The sequence below is a fragment of the Monomorium pharaonis genome, chromosome 10 (genome assembly GCF_013373865.1).
Source record: "Monomorium pharaonis isolate MP-MQ-018 chromosome 10, ASM1337386v2, whole genome shotgun sequence".
In the NCBI taxonomy this organism is placed as follows: Eukaryota; Metazoa; Arthropoda; class Insecta; order Hymenoptera; family Formicidae; genus Monomorium; species Monomorium pharaonis.
The window spans coordinates 15,472,324-15,490,367 of record NC_050476.1 but is presented as its reverse complement, the minus strand read 5'-3'; the positions used below and the strand labels follow the sequence as shown (position 1 = coordinate 15,490,367).

The window sequence follows — 18,044 nt, the reverse complement described above, 5'->3', positions numbered from 1 at the left end:
ATTTACGCTAACAGACGGAAGAGAGTGAAGGTCAATAGAGCGAATATGAATGTCACTTCCCAAAATCATAACCTCGGATTTAGCTAAGTTCAACCTGAGACCATTAACAGACGCATAATTAAACACCTCAGCAGCATCAACCGCTATACTTTCCAAGCCATGGGCCAATAGGCTTGGATAGCAACTGACCCAAATAGCCAAATGAAGGCAACGTGTTGTCATTTTGCTGTCACTTATTCCCTATTAATTTCATCAAACTAAAGCCAAGGTGTTTCCTCAAACTCTCTGTTGTTCTGATATTATGTAAAATTCTTCGTTAGAATTCAACAAACTGACGGCAAGTTGTCAACAGGCATGCTCAATTGCTGTCAATGTGATAAGTTTATTATTCCTCAATGCATGCACTTACAATTTTGTAAACTCATGAAGGTTATTTGACCTCCTGATGCTAACTTTGTTTCACGTTAAATTACAATGACAGTAAATTGTGGGCAAGTTCACATACATGCAGTGCATTAATTTACCCGATATGTTCAATTTCGCTTGGCTATCTGGGAAGATAGATCTGGGTGTCATCGGCAAAGATCATATGATTGGAAAACTTAAGGCAGGAGCTGATATCATTAATAAATAATGAGAAAAGGAGGGAGACAAGCACCGATCCTTGGGACACGCCGGTAATCACTGGGTGCCAGTGAGTGGTGTTATGGTTTTCATCGCGAACTAATTGCAAACGGCCGGTAAGATAGGAAAAAAACCAATTAAGGGTGGAGTGAAAGTAGCCCAGAGTCGATAGCTTGGAGAGGAGACAAGTGTGAGGGACCATGTCAAACGCTTTGAAAAAGTCAAACAGAATTAGAATAATGACTTTTCTCTCATCAACACCTCTCCGCACGTCATCATATACACGAAGCGACGCTGTCTGTGTGCTGAAACCAGAGCGATAACCCAATTGTCTGGGATTAAGCAGATTGTTTGCATCCGGAAATCGCGCCATCTTGATGCACTATTCTTTCCAGGATCTTGGACAGCTCGGGAAGATTGGCAATAAGACGGGTATCAGAAGACGCGGTATATACGAATGGCCTTCACTTGGACAGAGTACAGTTGAACACAGTGCAAACGGACACGGTGCAAACGGACACAAAATAATGTACACATTTCAAATAGACACGGTTCATTTTGACACAGGGATTTTGGACACAGTAATTTTGTACATAGGAAAAATAAATTCTGGACAAATTACAATTTGGACACGATAAAAATGTACACCGTGCAATTGGACACGTAAAATTTGTACACCGCAAAGTTGTACACCGCAAACTTGTACACCACAAAGTTTTGCGTGGAAAGTCGCAAGCCCATGTGGTGCAGAGAATGATTTGCACACCAGGGTTCTAAATAATGCATTACTTTTGTAATGCATTACGGTTTCATTAGAAAATATTTTTTCAATGACTAATGCGACCCAGCTAACCTTAGATATTCCTAAAATATTCCGTTTGTATCCCGAAACTGCCGTATATCTGGAATGAGAGAAGAATGTTCACAGAGTCATCAAATGTCCCCTATAATATTTGGAATAGTGTATAAATATTATATGTACATAAGATAAAAATATTCATAGAATATATAATGGGACATATGTAGAATATTCGAGGAATTGTTACGAATAAATCATCATGCGCATGTACGCATCTCGCTATTTGTGCGCGCGCAACAGCTACTACATCGGTAATTGGTTCATAAACACGACGTCAGCGTTCACGCTTCTACAGGTTTGTATTGCGCATGAATATCGACGCCTGATTGGCTGAGTGTGTGCACGTGATACGGGCTGACACGGAACGCAGCCTGTGTACGTACGTACAGCCATCATTATCATTGATCATTGCATTGCATTACATCGTGCACTGCATGCAGTGAACGTGTTGATTAGCTGTTACCCTGCTAAAACAGTACATGAAATCCATGTTGTTTTCATGTGGAATCTACGTTTTTACATAGATTTTACGTAGATTCAACGTGGATATCATGTACTGTTTTACTGGGTGGTGCTGGTTATTTGATAATATAAAGCGACGAGATCGACCGTGTGTGGAAAAAGTGATTCATAAAAGCTCAGGGATTCTTTACACAGCATACTGTTTATTAAGTTTGCAGCACGATTCGATCTCTTTCCGTAAGTAAATTTATTAATATTTCCATTTATGTATATCCCCTATATATATATCTATAAAACATGATGCATACCTACACGTACATACACACGTACACTAATATACAACACATACACATGCAGTTATTACAAACGTTTAAACAAAAATTGAAAAAATTAATTTTGATTTTAAAGAATAAAATGTTATCTTTTTAATTAATGAACAATTTAATAGTATTGATTTCAGAAGCATCTTTTTCTAAATTGACTTCTTTTTGTAAATAATTTATGTTGTTTTCATGTGAAATCCACGTTTTTTTATACAAATTCTACACAGATTCAACATGGATATCGTGTACTGTTTTACTGGGTGCTGGTTGTATGATAATATAAAGCTCGTAGAGAGATCGACCGTGTGTGGAAAGAGTGATTCTTCAAAGCTCAGGGATTCTTTACACAGTATACTGTCTATTAAGTTTGCAGCAAGATTCGACCTCTTTCCGTAAGTAAATTTATTCATATTTCCATTTATGTATATCCTATATATATCCATAAAACATGATGCATACCTACACGTACATACACACGTACTAATACACAACACATACACATGCAGTTATTACAAACGTTTAAATAAAAATTGAAAAAATTAAGTCTGATCTTAAAGAAAAAAATGTTATCTTTTTAATTAATGAGCAATTTAATAGTATTGATTTCAGAAGCATCTTTTTCTGAATTTACTTCTTCCCATAAATAATTTATATTATGCTAAACATATTTCAATCAAAGGATAAAATTTAATTTGCCAGTAAATAAGAATCAATGGTAAATTATTTTGGACGACCCAACTGGCCACTTTATTGAATAGAAAAATGTTACCACGACGTTTCGATCCATATTTTGGGTTCTTTTTCAGTGAGATCTTTAATGTGGTGTGAAAAATTCAACCTAAAATAGAGTTATAAATAAGATTTGTACAACCATCCCGTTTGTCATGACTTATTGACTCCCTGCATGAATGCAGTCAATATTTGCGATGATGTTGCAATTTTCAAAGTAAAATACGTCAGTCTCCTGTAGGTTGCGTGTTGTATCGGACGTGTTTTAACCGTTATGACTTCTTTTTCAAAAAACTATTCTACATTGTTTTTCCCCTTTTTAAATAACTAATGTAAATGTATTTTCTTTTGACAATTGCAACATTATCGCAAATATTGACTGCATCCATGCAGGGACTCAATGATTCCAGTGACACACAAACATCTTTCAGCTTTATGATTTATCAGCATGTCATGACAAGGATGGTTGTACGAACGTTGATGATAACGTTGATAACTGCAAAAAACTGATGAAATTTTGAGTAAATACACAAAATTATTGTTTATTAAAATTTAATCTAAAAAAATTTAATATATAAACTTTTGTACAAAATTGAAAAATAATTTATAATTTTACACATAATGCATAACTAATAATTTCAAAAAAATTTAAGTATACTATTTAAAATTATCAAGATTTTCTTAATTGTTAAATAGAAATTTTGTCTGTCGTACATATGATAGTATGTAATGATGGGATATATCAGAACATAAATTTTATAATAAGCTTCCTTTAAAATATGACTTGTTTGACATAGATTTATACATAGTTTTGAAGAAGTGTACCAAAGTCGGCTTCTTTTTAGTATTTTTTAAAACAAGTACTATATTTTTAAAAATAACTTTGAAACAAAGCTAAAAAAGATTAAAAAAGTAACAAACTAGAAAATGTTTTCTAATAATGTTTTTATAATACTGTTTCATATTTTGTAATAATTAATGTTTTCGCGAGACGACGACGTGTGAAAAAGTAAGCTCCAAAATCGACATATCATAGGTTAATGTTAACTTTTGTTTTGCTTTGTATATTTCACCTTGATCACACTGTGTAAAAAAATAACAGTTTATATTTACATCTCGTAATAAATAAGAGTATGAATGTATGGATTTTTCTATCATTAATTATTAAATCAAAATTACGAACTGCATTTTAATTTGTATTAAAAAATTTAATTTTTTACTTATTTTTAATTAGTCACGAAAAAATATTGTTGACGTTATACTTCAATTATTTTTAGAAAAAATAAAAATGAACGCCATTAAGTATGTGTATGTGTGTATGATGGCTCGTATTTGAATTTTATATATATATATATATATATATATATATATATATATGTATATTTATATTTATATTTATACATTTACATTTTTTATTATTACTTCAAACTGTGGTATTTTATTACAGATAAAGTAGGAAAGACCGCGTGTGAAGTGGAGAGAAAACGAACACTTATCACTAGTGAGTTATTAATACAATATAAATTATGTATTTTAGTTACAATGATGTAGAATTGTACAATAACAATTTGTACTTTTTAATATTGTAGATCTGGATTTGAAGGAAATAAATTTAAATGGATTGATACAAATTTTGAAGAAACTTTCAATTCAAATATCCTCATTAGTTGTTGATCGGAAGAAAACTAAGATTTTGACGGAAGTACAGGAAGAATTACGTCGAATCAGAATAAGGAAAGACAGAATTGGAAACAAATGAGTTTGACATTACAAATACATTGCCACTAGCCACTGAGCAATAAATATTAGAAATGGAGCGCTTTTTATTGCACAAAAAAAAATTAAAATTAACTGGTAAGGTCACAAAACAATATAAAAAATATATAGTTCCTATATTTATGTATTTCTACATAAAATCTGTTAATTACTTTCAGCGCCAGATGTTACAAGAAATTGGTGGTTCCAATCCAACGGAAATGACCCGCAAAATTATGAGTACACTCTTTACTCTTGAATTGTGTACAAAATAAAAAATTGTGTACACATTCAAAGGTAAAAGAACAAATAAAAATAACTTCAGTACTTTAAGCATCTGCAAAGTTATAGAAAGTAAGTAATTATAAAATTATTAATAACATAATATGTGTGTGTATGTGTGTAATATAACGTGAATAATAACATGTGTATTATTATTTTTATAGAAGTCGTAATAAAAGACAACACAACTATAACAGAAATAAACAAAATAATAGAAAATTGGCTTATTAGAGCGAAGGACAAACTTTTGCGTAAAAAAACACACGCTTTAGCACAAAGTAATAACACAAGAGATGAATAAAAATCAACAAGATGGATATTTATGTGTTTGTGATTTTTTAGGATTAAGCATAATTTTTATTCTAAGTTACTTATGCTTTAAAAAAATATATATATGTACAAATATATAAACATGTATGCATAATTAATAAATAATTGGATTGAAAGAATTTTAAATTATTTATGAACAGCCATAGATTTAGATTAGACAATACATTAAACTCTTATTTTTCTTTTCAATTCTATGTTACGTTTTATGTTCTACTTATAAGATATTTTTATTTATAGAATATTTTAAGAATGACCAGTGAATGTGCGTATAAACATTCTGGGAATGTGCACAAAAGCCGGGAGATAAGAGAGGACATTTGATGATTCCTATGATATTCCATGGAAATTTTGGGAAGGATACGAATATCTATGGAATATATTTTTGGAACATTGGGGATACTTTTAGAATATTCGGGGAATAATTAAGGTTTGCTGGGGAAGATCCATAATTACGCATTACTTTCTTAATAAGTAATGCGATTTTTTTCATTACGCATTACTTTTTTAATAAGTAATGCAATTTTTTTTATTATGTATTACTTTTTTAATAAGTATGCGATTTTTTTATTACGCATTACTTTTTTAATAAGTAATACAATTTTTTTATTACGCATTTTTATTACTTTTGAAATAAGTAATGCGATTTTTTTCATTACGCATTACTTTTGAAATAATTAATGCGATTGTTCCTATTACGCATTATTTTTTAAATAATTAATTCGGTATTAAAATATTTTGCAACCCGAGTTCAATTAGATTGAATAATAATTACCAATGATGTTAACCGTAAAAAACAACATTTTCGGATATTTTTCATACATTTATTCAATATGAAATGATGAGCGTGCACTAGACTTAAATCAAAAATAAAATGTAACATAAAATTTAAATTATGTGGTCACGAATTGACAGGGTTCTAAATAATGCATTACTTTTTGTAATGCATTATGGTTTTATTAAAAAATATTTTTTCAATAACTAATGCGAAGATCCTTCCCAGTAAACACTGATTCGTAACATTTATGTGATTATTATGGAACAATGTTCCACTATTCTCGTAATAGTTACGTCATTTTCCGGTTATAATTTGGTCAAAATGTCAGCATATTTCGGGCAACAAAATCGGAAAAAGAGAGGAACATACACATAATGGTTTTGTATAAAATAACATTACTTTTACGTATAAAATAAAGTCACATTTACGTGTAAAATAACGTTACTTTTACGTATAAGATGAAGTCACTTTTACGTATAAATTAACGTAAAATGCTCGTATAAAATTACGTACCAGAAAGATTCTTCTTGTAACTATTATGTCGTTTTTACTTTATTTTTCTTAAAAAGGATTTCTTACCGAAGCTAAAATTTAGCCATAACAGCTAAGATGTGTCTTTAAGACGTAATAAAAAATACATATGCCCCGAAAGCTCACTATGATAACACAGATTGATCCGGTTTCTGTCACCGTGGATGGTCTGTTTATGTAGCCTTTGGAGTGTAAATTGCATTAGGAGAAAGATGCCGCGTGCGTCGCCTAGCGCGATCCGCGAACTACATACTTTTTAAATTTATATAATATAGAATAAGTTCTAATCGGCTGATATGTAAATAGTAAATAGGCAGATTTTACTTGGTTCAAGTAGAATGTTATTGATTTCAATAGATTGCGTATTAACTAACTACAAAACTATTTTACTAAATGCAGTATGTAAACTAAAAAGATATAATAATTACAAGAGGCTATAATCAAAATTTCTGCATAATTGTAAATTATTTATTATTTAACAAATTATTTTTATTTTTATTTAATAAAATAATCTTTCTTCTTATGCTTAGTAAATAATTAATAAGTAATAATAGTAACAGTGGGAAGTTCAGAATGGATTACAGTGATTCACGTGGCACGGAAGGTGTTAAAGATATATGATGTCGTAATAACATTATCACATTTATGCTACATTAACAAAACTTTTATGTTAAGCTCATTGAAGTCATCAAAATTACGTAATTGTTACGTATTAAACATGATGTCATAATAACATTATCACATTTATGCTGCATTTACAAAATTTTTATATTACGCTCATTGACGTCATCAAAATTACGTAATTGTTATGTATTAAACATGATGTCACAATAACATTATTACATTTATGCTGCATTTACGAAATTTTTATGTTACGCTCATTGACGTTATCAAAATTACGTAATTGTTATGTATTAAACATGATGGCGCAATAACATTACAATAGTAACATCACATTTACGAAACATTAACATTTGGCTTATTGACGTCAACAAAATTATGTAAATGTTACGTAATTATGCAACGAAATAGTGACAACACAGACATACGTAACAGTTATAGACTTGTTACGTCAATGACATACTTGTCACATTATTAGTTCGTTGTACTGGTCTGTAACATTTATGTGCAATATGTTTTATAAATGTCCCGTAAATGCTCACAGCGTGTTCATTGGGTTAATTACTTTCTTAATAATTAATGCGATTTTTTTATTACGCATTACTTTTGAAACGAGTAATGCGATTTTTTTCATTACGCATTACTTTTTTAATAATTAATAAGTAAAGAAATAATTATTTATTAAAGGGATAGAAAAATGGCATCTCTCTCAGAGTGTATGGAAGTGAATGCGTGAGCTCCGAAGTAAAAAGGAGAATAGTGAAGAATGAGGACAGAGAGAGAGTTGAGAGTCAGATAATTGGGAAGAGGAGATCGAGAAGAACGGAAGGAAATAAAGGGAAGAGAAGAAATGAAGAATTAAAGAAGCAGTGAAGAAGTGAAAATCGGAGTAAAAACGAGGATGAGTAGGCGAAACACAAGGAACGGCAGAGGAGATCAAGAAGAGAGGGTAAGAAGAAGAGATGGAAGACGGTAGAGCGAAGCTGATGAGATATCGAGATATCGAGAATATCGAGATATCGGGAGAGGACCAATAGAAAGAGAAAGGGAGAATGGTAGCGTGTTTTGCGAATGCATTGTATACGAGCACGTGGTCCACCGGCAATGGCAACAAGTAAGGCAGCAATAAGTGAGAAGTGACAAGAAAAGGAGACTGCGGAGTGTGGGAGAGAGAGAAAAGGAGAGAGGAGAGCAGAAAGTCAAGGGAGAGCAGAGGTGAGGAAAGTGGGGAGTCAGTTAGCAGAGATCAAGGAGAGAAGACGAAGTAGAGAGGTGGAGCAGATCAGCAGAAAGAAAATGGAGAAGGAAGGTATAACCAGAGCGAAGAGATTCGAGGAAATATAAAGAAGCGGAATGAGAAAGAGACAAGGAGAGAGGGTGGCGGAGAGAAGAGACAGGGCAGCGGATTAGAAAAAGAAGAACGGTCAAGCAGATGGCAGAGAGAGGAGTCGAGAAGAACAGAGAAGGAGAAAGAGAGACAAGGAGAGGAGCGGGAGAGAAGAGCAGAAGAGAGAGAAGAGCAGAAAAGAGCGTAGAGAGTCGGGAGGGCTCAACAGCACGGAAAGTGGAGAGATGACGGAGAGACGGCAAGTTTGGTGAGAGGAATAAAGGATAAAGAAGGAGGAAGAAGACCAGAAGAGACGGAGGAGGATGAAGAGAGGAAGCAGAGGAGACGCCGACGACGGAAAGATAAAGGAGGCTAAATGGAAACGAACGGAGGAACAGGAGATGGAGTACGGGGATGGCAGGTCGGAGAAGAAGGAAGGAGAAAATATAGCGAGGACAAGAGGATGGCTGACGATCTGACAAGAGAGAAGAGAGAGGACCGCGAGATGGAGGAGATGGAGAGGAGGTCTAGGAGAAGAAGGGGCAGAGGAGGACTGCAGAGGGGGGCGGGAACAGGGAAAAAAAGAGTGTGCGAGCAGGGGTAGGGAGGCTATAGGATGTAATAGTCGCTGATGGCCAGGTCGAGTCGGAGGTTGGGGTTATGATGCAGATGTAAACGGTTTGGGAACGCTCCGTGTCAAAAGCGCTTTGTAACTCCTGAGGGAACACAATAAAGTCTATTCTATATAATTATTTATTAAAAAATTAATAAGTAATGCATTATTTTTTAATTTGCATTTTCATTACCTTGTTGCACACACACACGCGCACACACACACACACACGCGCGCGCGCCCTCTGTTATGAGTGACACACTTGTAACAACCCGTCTTGGTCCTCCCGGGCGGTAGCGCGGATAGTTGTCAGTCGGGACAGGGGCAGGTAAGGAGAGACGAATCCGGAGACGTGATTAAAGAGATAACAGTTTGCTTTATTTAATGTTAGATTCGTTTTATTTACAATGAGTTTATAATAGTGCGCTGGCCTTTTTAGATGCCGATGAGCGTGGCGATAGCGCGACGGTTTGGGGTTGGTCGCATCGTATGGGCGGCGCTGGTATTGGCTGCTACGGGTGTGGCGCGTGCGCGCGGACGCGATCGCGAGACGGTGAGCGCGGCGGATTTCACCGTCGGTTGCGGGGTGTTTGAGATGTTTCGGATAAGTGTCTGGTGAGGACGGCTGACCGGTAGGCCCTGGTTAAGGCGAGTTTCCCCACACCTCTGCAGCTGTTGGGAATGCGTTTAGGATATGCTCGGAGATGGAGGCTAGCCGGTATATCCCGGCCGGGGCGGGTGTAATTCCCTCACCTCGGTAACCTAGTCTCGGATGAGCGGGATCTGACTTGGCTTTGGACGGCCGGTATAACCCAGGCCGAGGCCGATTACTCAGACCTCTGCGTCGCGGCGGAGTCGGAAAAGGAGTCCTGATTCTTGCCCATCGCTTTTCTTTTATACCCGAGCGGAGTGGAGGTTCCTCCGCTGCTCGGGTAGTAGGAGTATGGCATCGGGAAGGATCGTGGGGTGTTCGGAGTCCCGATCGTTTTATCGGGCCGGGATCGTTTCTTGTTTAAACGATCGCCCTCGGCAATCGTTGCATGCTAGATTTTGAACGAGCGCCGATGCGCCTGCGCGGCCTGATAGATGCGGCACGGCGTCGTCTCGTGCTTGCTGGCGCGAGCATGGCATGTGCTTGTGGTAGCGCTTTTCTTTCCCTCACGCTCCGTTTTACCCTTTGTACCTTCTCCCTCCATTCCCTCTTTCTTCTCTCTTTTAGAGTTCTAGTATTCTTTCGAACAGTTCTAGAGTTCTCTATAAGGTTTCGTTTATTTAAAAAAATTGAATTTAAAAGAATAGTGCGCTTAGTTCATGCACCGCACCGAATCCTAAAAATCAATTGTTTTTTAGATGTTCTAGCTTGTTTTATAATATTTCTACAGTTCCTGATAGTTTATATCAATAGTTCTATCGAATACAAAAAAAATAATTAAAAGGTCTGAAGTACTAACCTCTCGTGGCACTCCAAGTTAAAAAAAAACATTTATTGTAGTCTTTTATAGTTCTCAAAGAGTCTTATAGTTCCTGACTATTTTGACGCATTTTGCAAAGAGTTTTGTCAATTAATTAATTTTAATTAATTATTTAAGTCAACCCTGGCGCACTATTTACGAGACATACAATATGCTAACAGTTTCTATCACTTTCTCGACAGTCCTCGACAGTTCTCACATAGTTTCAATTATTTCGGTGCGTTTTGCAAAGAGTTCCGTCAATTTATTATCCTTAAATAAGTTGAAATTGTCAAAAAATACCAAGAAATCTGCTCGCTATGATATTACACTTTACTCTTTTAATACTCTGTCAAAAAAGCAATAGAACCTGTCAGCACACCATACGTCTCATAGATAGTGCGCCAGGTTCGGCTTATAATATTGTATAAATAAATTCGGCTTATAATATTATATAAATAATTAAAATTAATTAAGATAATTCTTTCGAACCACGGTTCTACCTACAAATGGGTTGAAATTTTTTGTAGTGGCTTCTTATGGTTAAAAAGTAATGTAAACAACAATTTTTTGTCGGGGGAAGTCCAAAAAATGATTAATATAGAATGAAATTTGTCCTCCCAGAGGTACACACACACACACGCGCGCGCGCGGGGGTGTAATGGCCTTCGGCCCCCCTTGTACCCCCCGTGTATGTGTGTGTACCCCGTTGAAAAGATGAGATGGAAATCCAAAATTATCCATATAAAATCCATACAAAACCAATGGGAATCTATATACATGTGGTTAACCATTTTTTCATTTTATCTCAAGGAATGAAATTCGTCCTCTCTTCCACATTAATCAGAAAACACATTTAAGGTACATTTTTAAACCTTTTTTGTTTATAACTTTTTTTACTTCTCCCGAACTAAAAATTTTTATTTACATTACTTTCAAACATAAAAAGCCTTTACAAAAAATTTTAGGCCATTTGGAGATGAAGCCGTGATTCGGAAGAATTACCTTAATTAATTGACAGAACTCTTCGCAAAATGCGTCAAAATAGACAAGGACTATAGAACCCTTTGAGAACTATAGAAAAATACAATAAAAGTTCATTTTCTTGCTACTTGGAGTGCTGTGGTTAGTACCTCAGACTTTTCAATTACTTTTATATTAATTTGTTAGAACTATTGATATAAACTATCAGGAACTGTAGAACTATTGCAAACCAAGCTAGAACTTCTAAGAAATAATTGATTTCTACGATTTGGTGCACTGCCTGAACTTAGCGCACCATATCTTTAAATCAATTTTTTTATATTTCAATGGAACTCTTAAAAATGTTTACAGAAAACTCTAGAACTGTTCGAAAGAATATTAGAACTTTAAGGCCGGTATTCATAGTCAAATCTTATTTCAAGATCGTCTCAAACAATGTCTTAAGATGCTAATACAGCTTTGTGATTGGTTTAAAATAAAATTAAAGACAATTTTTTATCCCTATTTTTTGTCAAAAATTAAAAAAAAAATTTTTGGTAAATTGTCTCATTGATAGTCATAATATAATATTTTTTTCATCAAACTTTAAAAATTTTCTTTCTCCCTTTATATCTCCTAAAACAATGGAAATATCAAGTTGTAATTTAAGGAAATTTTACGTTACATTGTGAATTTTATGGCATAAATTTAAACCCGATATCTGCGGGGGCAGATTTTACATGCTTAGCTGCTAGGTCTTTTAAAACAAATTATCTGTTCGACAAATTTACTCATTATGAAAATTGCAAAACACTATTCAACTAACGTAAATAAACTGATTGACTAATTGCTCAAATAGACTAATTATAATACATAATTAATATTATATCCAATATAATATCCAATTATAATATATTATTACATCTCATAGATGTTATGTATTATTTCTGTACTTACAAGACTTTATGTTATTGTTACTATAAATGTATTTATACAAGAATACAAGAATGTAATTAATACACCCGCAAGTTTTTTTTAAACTTTAGCTGTATATACTTTTGAATACATTAAAGGTTTATTGAATATAATTGTGAGGTAATTGCATTATTAATATTTTTTTTTACAAATAATTTTTAAACAGATTTTTATGAAATTTTGTTGTTTTTTCTTAAATATACTTGGCTAACAATGATTTGTATTGATCTCATAATTTTGAATGCCCATTATTTTTTAACCTTTGTAGGGTTTTTCTAATAGTTAATATGTAGAAAAAAACTCATTTCATAAAATCTTATACTTTTTTTTACATTTGCCAAAATAGTATAAAAATTTGACTTCTTGACTAGAATTAGACTAAATTTTCTCTATAAAATTCTGTTTTATTTTATTCTATTTTATTAGTAAATAATATAATTAAAATAAAAAATGAATGCTTTTATCCCTTTCAAATTAAATTTAGGCACAATACAAAAATAATTTAAATAAATATTACAAAATTTAATAAAAATATAAGTAAAAATAAATCATGATATCTTTTATGTATCGTCAAAATTTCATAATTCTTTTTTTATTTTTGAGAGAACTTTTTCTTGGTCGATTTTCTTCTGTGTACATGTAAAACAACGTTCATCTAACCTAGATTTTAAAAGAAGTCCTCTTTATGCAGAGCATTGATTTATGGCTGGAAGAGATATAAAAAAGGCACTTAAAGTCGATAATGAATTTGAAATCGGATTTGATACGCAACAAAGGTTACATTTCATTATGTCTTTACATGTAAAAATAATTTTGAAATTGGTTGTAAATACTAGCAAAAGTAGTCTTTCTTGGCTTTTTAACCTATTTTATTCTATGCTAAAAAGTATGTTTTATAACACGCTTTTATATAATAACACATCAAACATGTATTACAAATCATCTCCACATTGTAAATCTTTTCTCTTTTCCTTTAATTTTTTAATTTTTTTAAAAATAAAATGTAAAATAATTTTTTATATTAGTTTGCATTTGATATTTGTTTTTAATAAAAGATTAGGTTTATTGTAACAAAATAAAATTAAAATTAAAAGAGAGTTTTGAGAGAAAAAACTATAAGTATAAGATAGAATGCATTAACGGAATATATTTTTATATATTGTTGTAAAAAATAATTTATACAAAAGTGATTTATAAGTTAAAAAAATCAATATCCATCTGTCAATCAATCACTCAAGATCTTAATATAAAATAAATATTTTTTGCAGATTTGAAGTTTTATCATTTTTATTAACATATATTATACGAACAGGCATCTTTCTCAAGTTATACTGGCGAATCAGTTTTGCTGTTTGTTGGGCTATATTTCTGTTACCTTTCGTCGTAATATATGATTCCTTGGTAAAAAAATCCGAAATACTTTTTTATAAAAGTAAATTTTAAAATCTAAAAATTTGTAATTATGTAAAAATGTTTTTAAATGTAACTTCGTAAGAAAAAAACATTTTTTGTAACTTACGAATACATTTAATACTGAATATTCTAATTAATTTCTACATAGCAGCAATAATTTACAATTTATAATTTATGATTACATAATTTTTAATTTAAATTTTGAAATTAACATAATGCTTTCTTCTAATTTTGCACGTTTAAATTCATGGAGAAATAAAGTAACAAGAGGGAGTGTTAAGGCGAAAGGAATATTGTAAACTGCGTGAGACGAGATAAAGAACCTGATTGACTGCTCTATTCCGATACGCTATGACGTCAAACACAATATTCAATATAGATCTTTATACTTAAATTTTTGTACTTGACTATGGAGTCTCGCGCTTACTCCTCCTTCCATCCACTGCCAATACTTCTCGTCCTGTCACACTACCTCTTATTATTTTATTCCTCCATGGTTTAAACATTCAATTTCTGCAGATACAAAAAATACTACCATTTTTGTTAAAATATTTTTGAAATAATTGTTGAAATAAATGTTTTATCTTAATTACGAACTATATATTAATTAAATAATATGTAATTATAGTAAGTTTCCTACAAAATCAAATAAGTCACTTCTTTTAATCTGAGTTATGGCATCAGATAATGCTTTATCAATAGCATTATATCGTGAACAATTTTGTTTTGACAAGAATTAAACATTAAATGAGAAATATAGAAATAAGTTTAAATATGAAATTTCAGCAAAAACTAAACAAGTCTAAGAGCATTTTATTTTTTTCAAATATTTTTTTCAAATATTAATCAAAATCCACTTTGTTCTTATACCTAGAGAAAAGCTATCAATACTCCATACTACTGCTTTTTTAGATTATATTTCATAAATAAATAGTAAAATTAAAAATTGATTTAAATTAAAACTTTGAAAACAAAAATGTAAATTAGAAAATATCCTTTATCACATAATATATTTGTTTTAACATTGCTTCTAGAATTGAAACGGGTATTACATTTTAAAAATAACTTACTGTCTCGTTGCAAAACTGTCTTATTGTAACTGTCACTTTATATAAAAAATAATTTGTTACCATTATTTATTATTAATTTTAAAAAGTATTACCGTTACTGTTAACTAAAAAATAATAATTCGTTACAATATTAAAAAGTAAAATAATAGATTTTAAAATTACATTAACCTTAAGGTGTCATACTTTTTTTTTCGAACAAGACTGTCACACTGGGTCACCGTGACCCAACACAATTTTTAATTAACTACATTTTAAAAATTAAATGTCCAAAATTTTTGAAAAAATTCAGAAATAAAGTTCAAACATGGAAAATATATTCCAAATATAAAAAAATAATATTTTAATTATTATTTAAAAAGAAATTGTTAAAAAATTGTTTAAAAACCAAAAATTTTTAAAATTATATTTTGCTCAAAAAATTATAACTTCCTTAATTTTCAATATTTTAAGCTAAAAATTTAAAATTATACATGTTATTTTAATAAAAAAATTAGTCCACAGATAAACTTTTAAAAAAAAATTATCACACCTGGGTCATAATGAGCCAATGTACTCTTCCAACGACTCCCGAACACACTGACGCTCCTTGGGTAAGGCGTCTCTATCTGTAGTAGATACCTGAAATTGATTTTGGATTGCATTACAAATTTACATTTTCAAACACGCCAAAAGGTATCTTATTAATAAGTTATCAGTCCGGGTCATGGTGATCAGGTGTGGCAGTCTACGGTTAATTATAGTAATTTATATTTGGATAATAACACATCCACACAAAATTTTAAAAGTGGTCTGTATTATGGACCAGACTATGATATTCTTATGTACTTTATGTGGCTATGTAACCAATAGTAATAAAAAGATAATAATTAACATTAAATATAAATCAATATTAACGCCAGAACAAGTTGAAATGACGAGTTTCAGATTTTTAGATTAATTTTCAAAAACTATTAAGATGTCTCTTGTTTTAATTTGTGAATTAATTATTTAATTCTTTTTAATTAAAAATTAAAAATAACAAATATGTAAAGAAGTTTAAAAAAACAAAGCAGTAAAAATAGATATACTATACATGCAATCGGTTGTTTTAGTATTGAAGACGTTTATCTGAACCAATCTCTGAACAAAACTTGTTTATATTAAACTTATTTAATTCTTTTAATTTTTTAATATTAATTCTAATCTATAGTATATCTATCTTCCTCAAAATTTAAATTGTAATTTTCATAAATTTTCGCGAATTTTATTTTATTGAAGAAAACTTTATTATTTTTAAACATTTATATTATTATTAAAAATGCATTCCAAAATACTTATTGCCAATACTAAATATTTTACGTTACATGTGCAATAACATGCAATAATAATTTATCAAAATACAGTCTAAAATATAGTACAAAATATTTTATATTATATTTCAAATGTAAATATTTAGTAAAAAATATATTTGAATATGTTATAAAACATGAAAATAAATAAAACTTATGGTTACATTTATGGCATATAACTTTTTTTGCATTATTGCATGCGTTTGTGCATTGAAAAATACGCAAATCTGTTGAATAAGTATAAATATACGGATGTATGTGTTTTGCATTTCTATTTAAATGTACCGTTTTGAATATCTCTGTTTGATGTAATTCTCTTATTAGTCTAAAAGTTATTTAATTTTTGTTTACCTTTAATTCTTATTTAAAATTACATTTTATAGTATTTGTAAAAAAGAACGTTAAAAATGTTAAAAATGGTTTTGGCTATCAAAGGTGTAATTAAAAAGAATAGTTTTCTGTAGATTTTAACTTTCTGAATACGATAAAAAGTTTATGGAGCTTAGGGAACACCTTAAAAATTGAACAAAAACATAAAGTATTTATGTTCAAAAATTCGGATGATACATCGAGCCACAAAACGTATTTCACATAAATTTTTTTAAAGGAGAAAGTTTTTGTGTGTATACAAAACTGCGCTCCAAACAACTTTTCATTTTTAAAATGTCGTATTTATGATTTAATTTTCAGACAATTTTTCCTTTCCCAAAATTTTGTCTGAACCTTAGTTTTTGAATTATTAAAAAAAATAATTATCATATTACAAGTCAGTACAAAAAATAGGCAACTCATGACAACGCTAAGTTTTTTGAAAAAATATTTATTTATAATAAAACATTTATTTGTAATAAAATATTTGTCTGCTTTACATTATTATTCTTCTCCATTCCATCCTTGTATGGGCGCAAAGCAGCCAATACCTTAATTATGAATACTGGCCAAAGAATAGTAATAGAGTAGACATTTTAGTTCATATAAATATTCATTATTATAATTGGCGCAAAATATTTTGATAATATTATTTTTGTAAAGAAAGTTAATGTGTATTACTTAGACTGAATTTTATTCAAAGTATCATATTAGTAAAACCATACACTTAACGCCTTTTTTTTTGCTTTTTTAAAAAGGTTTTTTTTTATATTACACATTTTGTAGTGTTTATAGACAACTTAAGTTGAATTTGATCAAAAGGGATTTATGTAATTTTTTCCTTCAATTTAAATATAATTAATTTTACATTACTGATGATGATTAAATAGATGAGATATGATGTAGAGTTGTGCATCAGTTAAATATTGATAATGTTATAAGGATAAAAACCATCTTGTGTTACCAAGGTACCGGCAATTATATACGTTACTAGTAAAGTAAAGAATAAAAATTAGTATTATTAAAAACATTTATATAAAGTTCTTTAAAACTAATAAATAGTTGTTAATATTGATTGACAATTACAGCAACATTTAACTAATGCACAATCTACATCACACATCTGTCTCATCGACATTAGTGTAAAATGTGATCTACGTCCCTGATTAATTAATTTTACTTTAGTGTTAATGATTAAATAGATGAGGTGTGATGTAAAGTTGTACATCGATTAAATGTTGATA

General features: G+C 30.9%; 1 long non-coding RNA gene across 1 annotated transcript; it reads left to right on the top strand.

The window, feature by feature from the left end:
* Positions 1-1,869: 1,869 nt before the first annotated feature.
* Positions 1,870-5,474, top strand: LOC118647698. Its single transcript, XR_004964858.1, has 6 exons — positions 1,870-2,182; positions 2,496-2,660; positions 4,445-4,498; positions 4,587-4,851; positions 4,932-5,106; positions 5,199-5,474. It is a non-coding gene; the product is annotated as an uncharacterized LOC118647698 (long non-coding RNA).
* Positions 5,475-18,044: the final 12,570 nt, after the last annotated feature.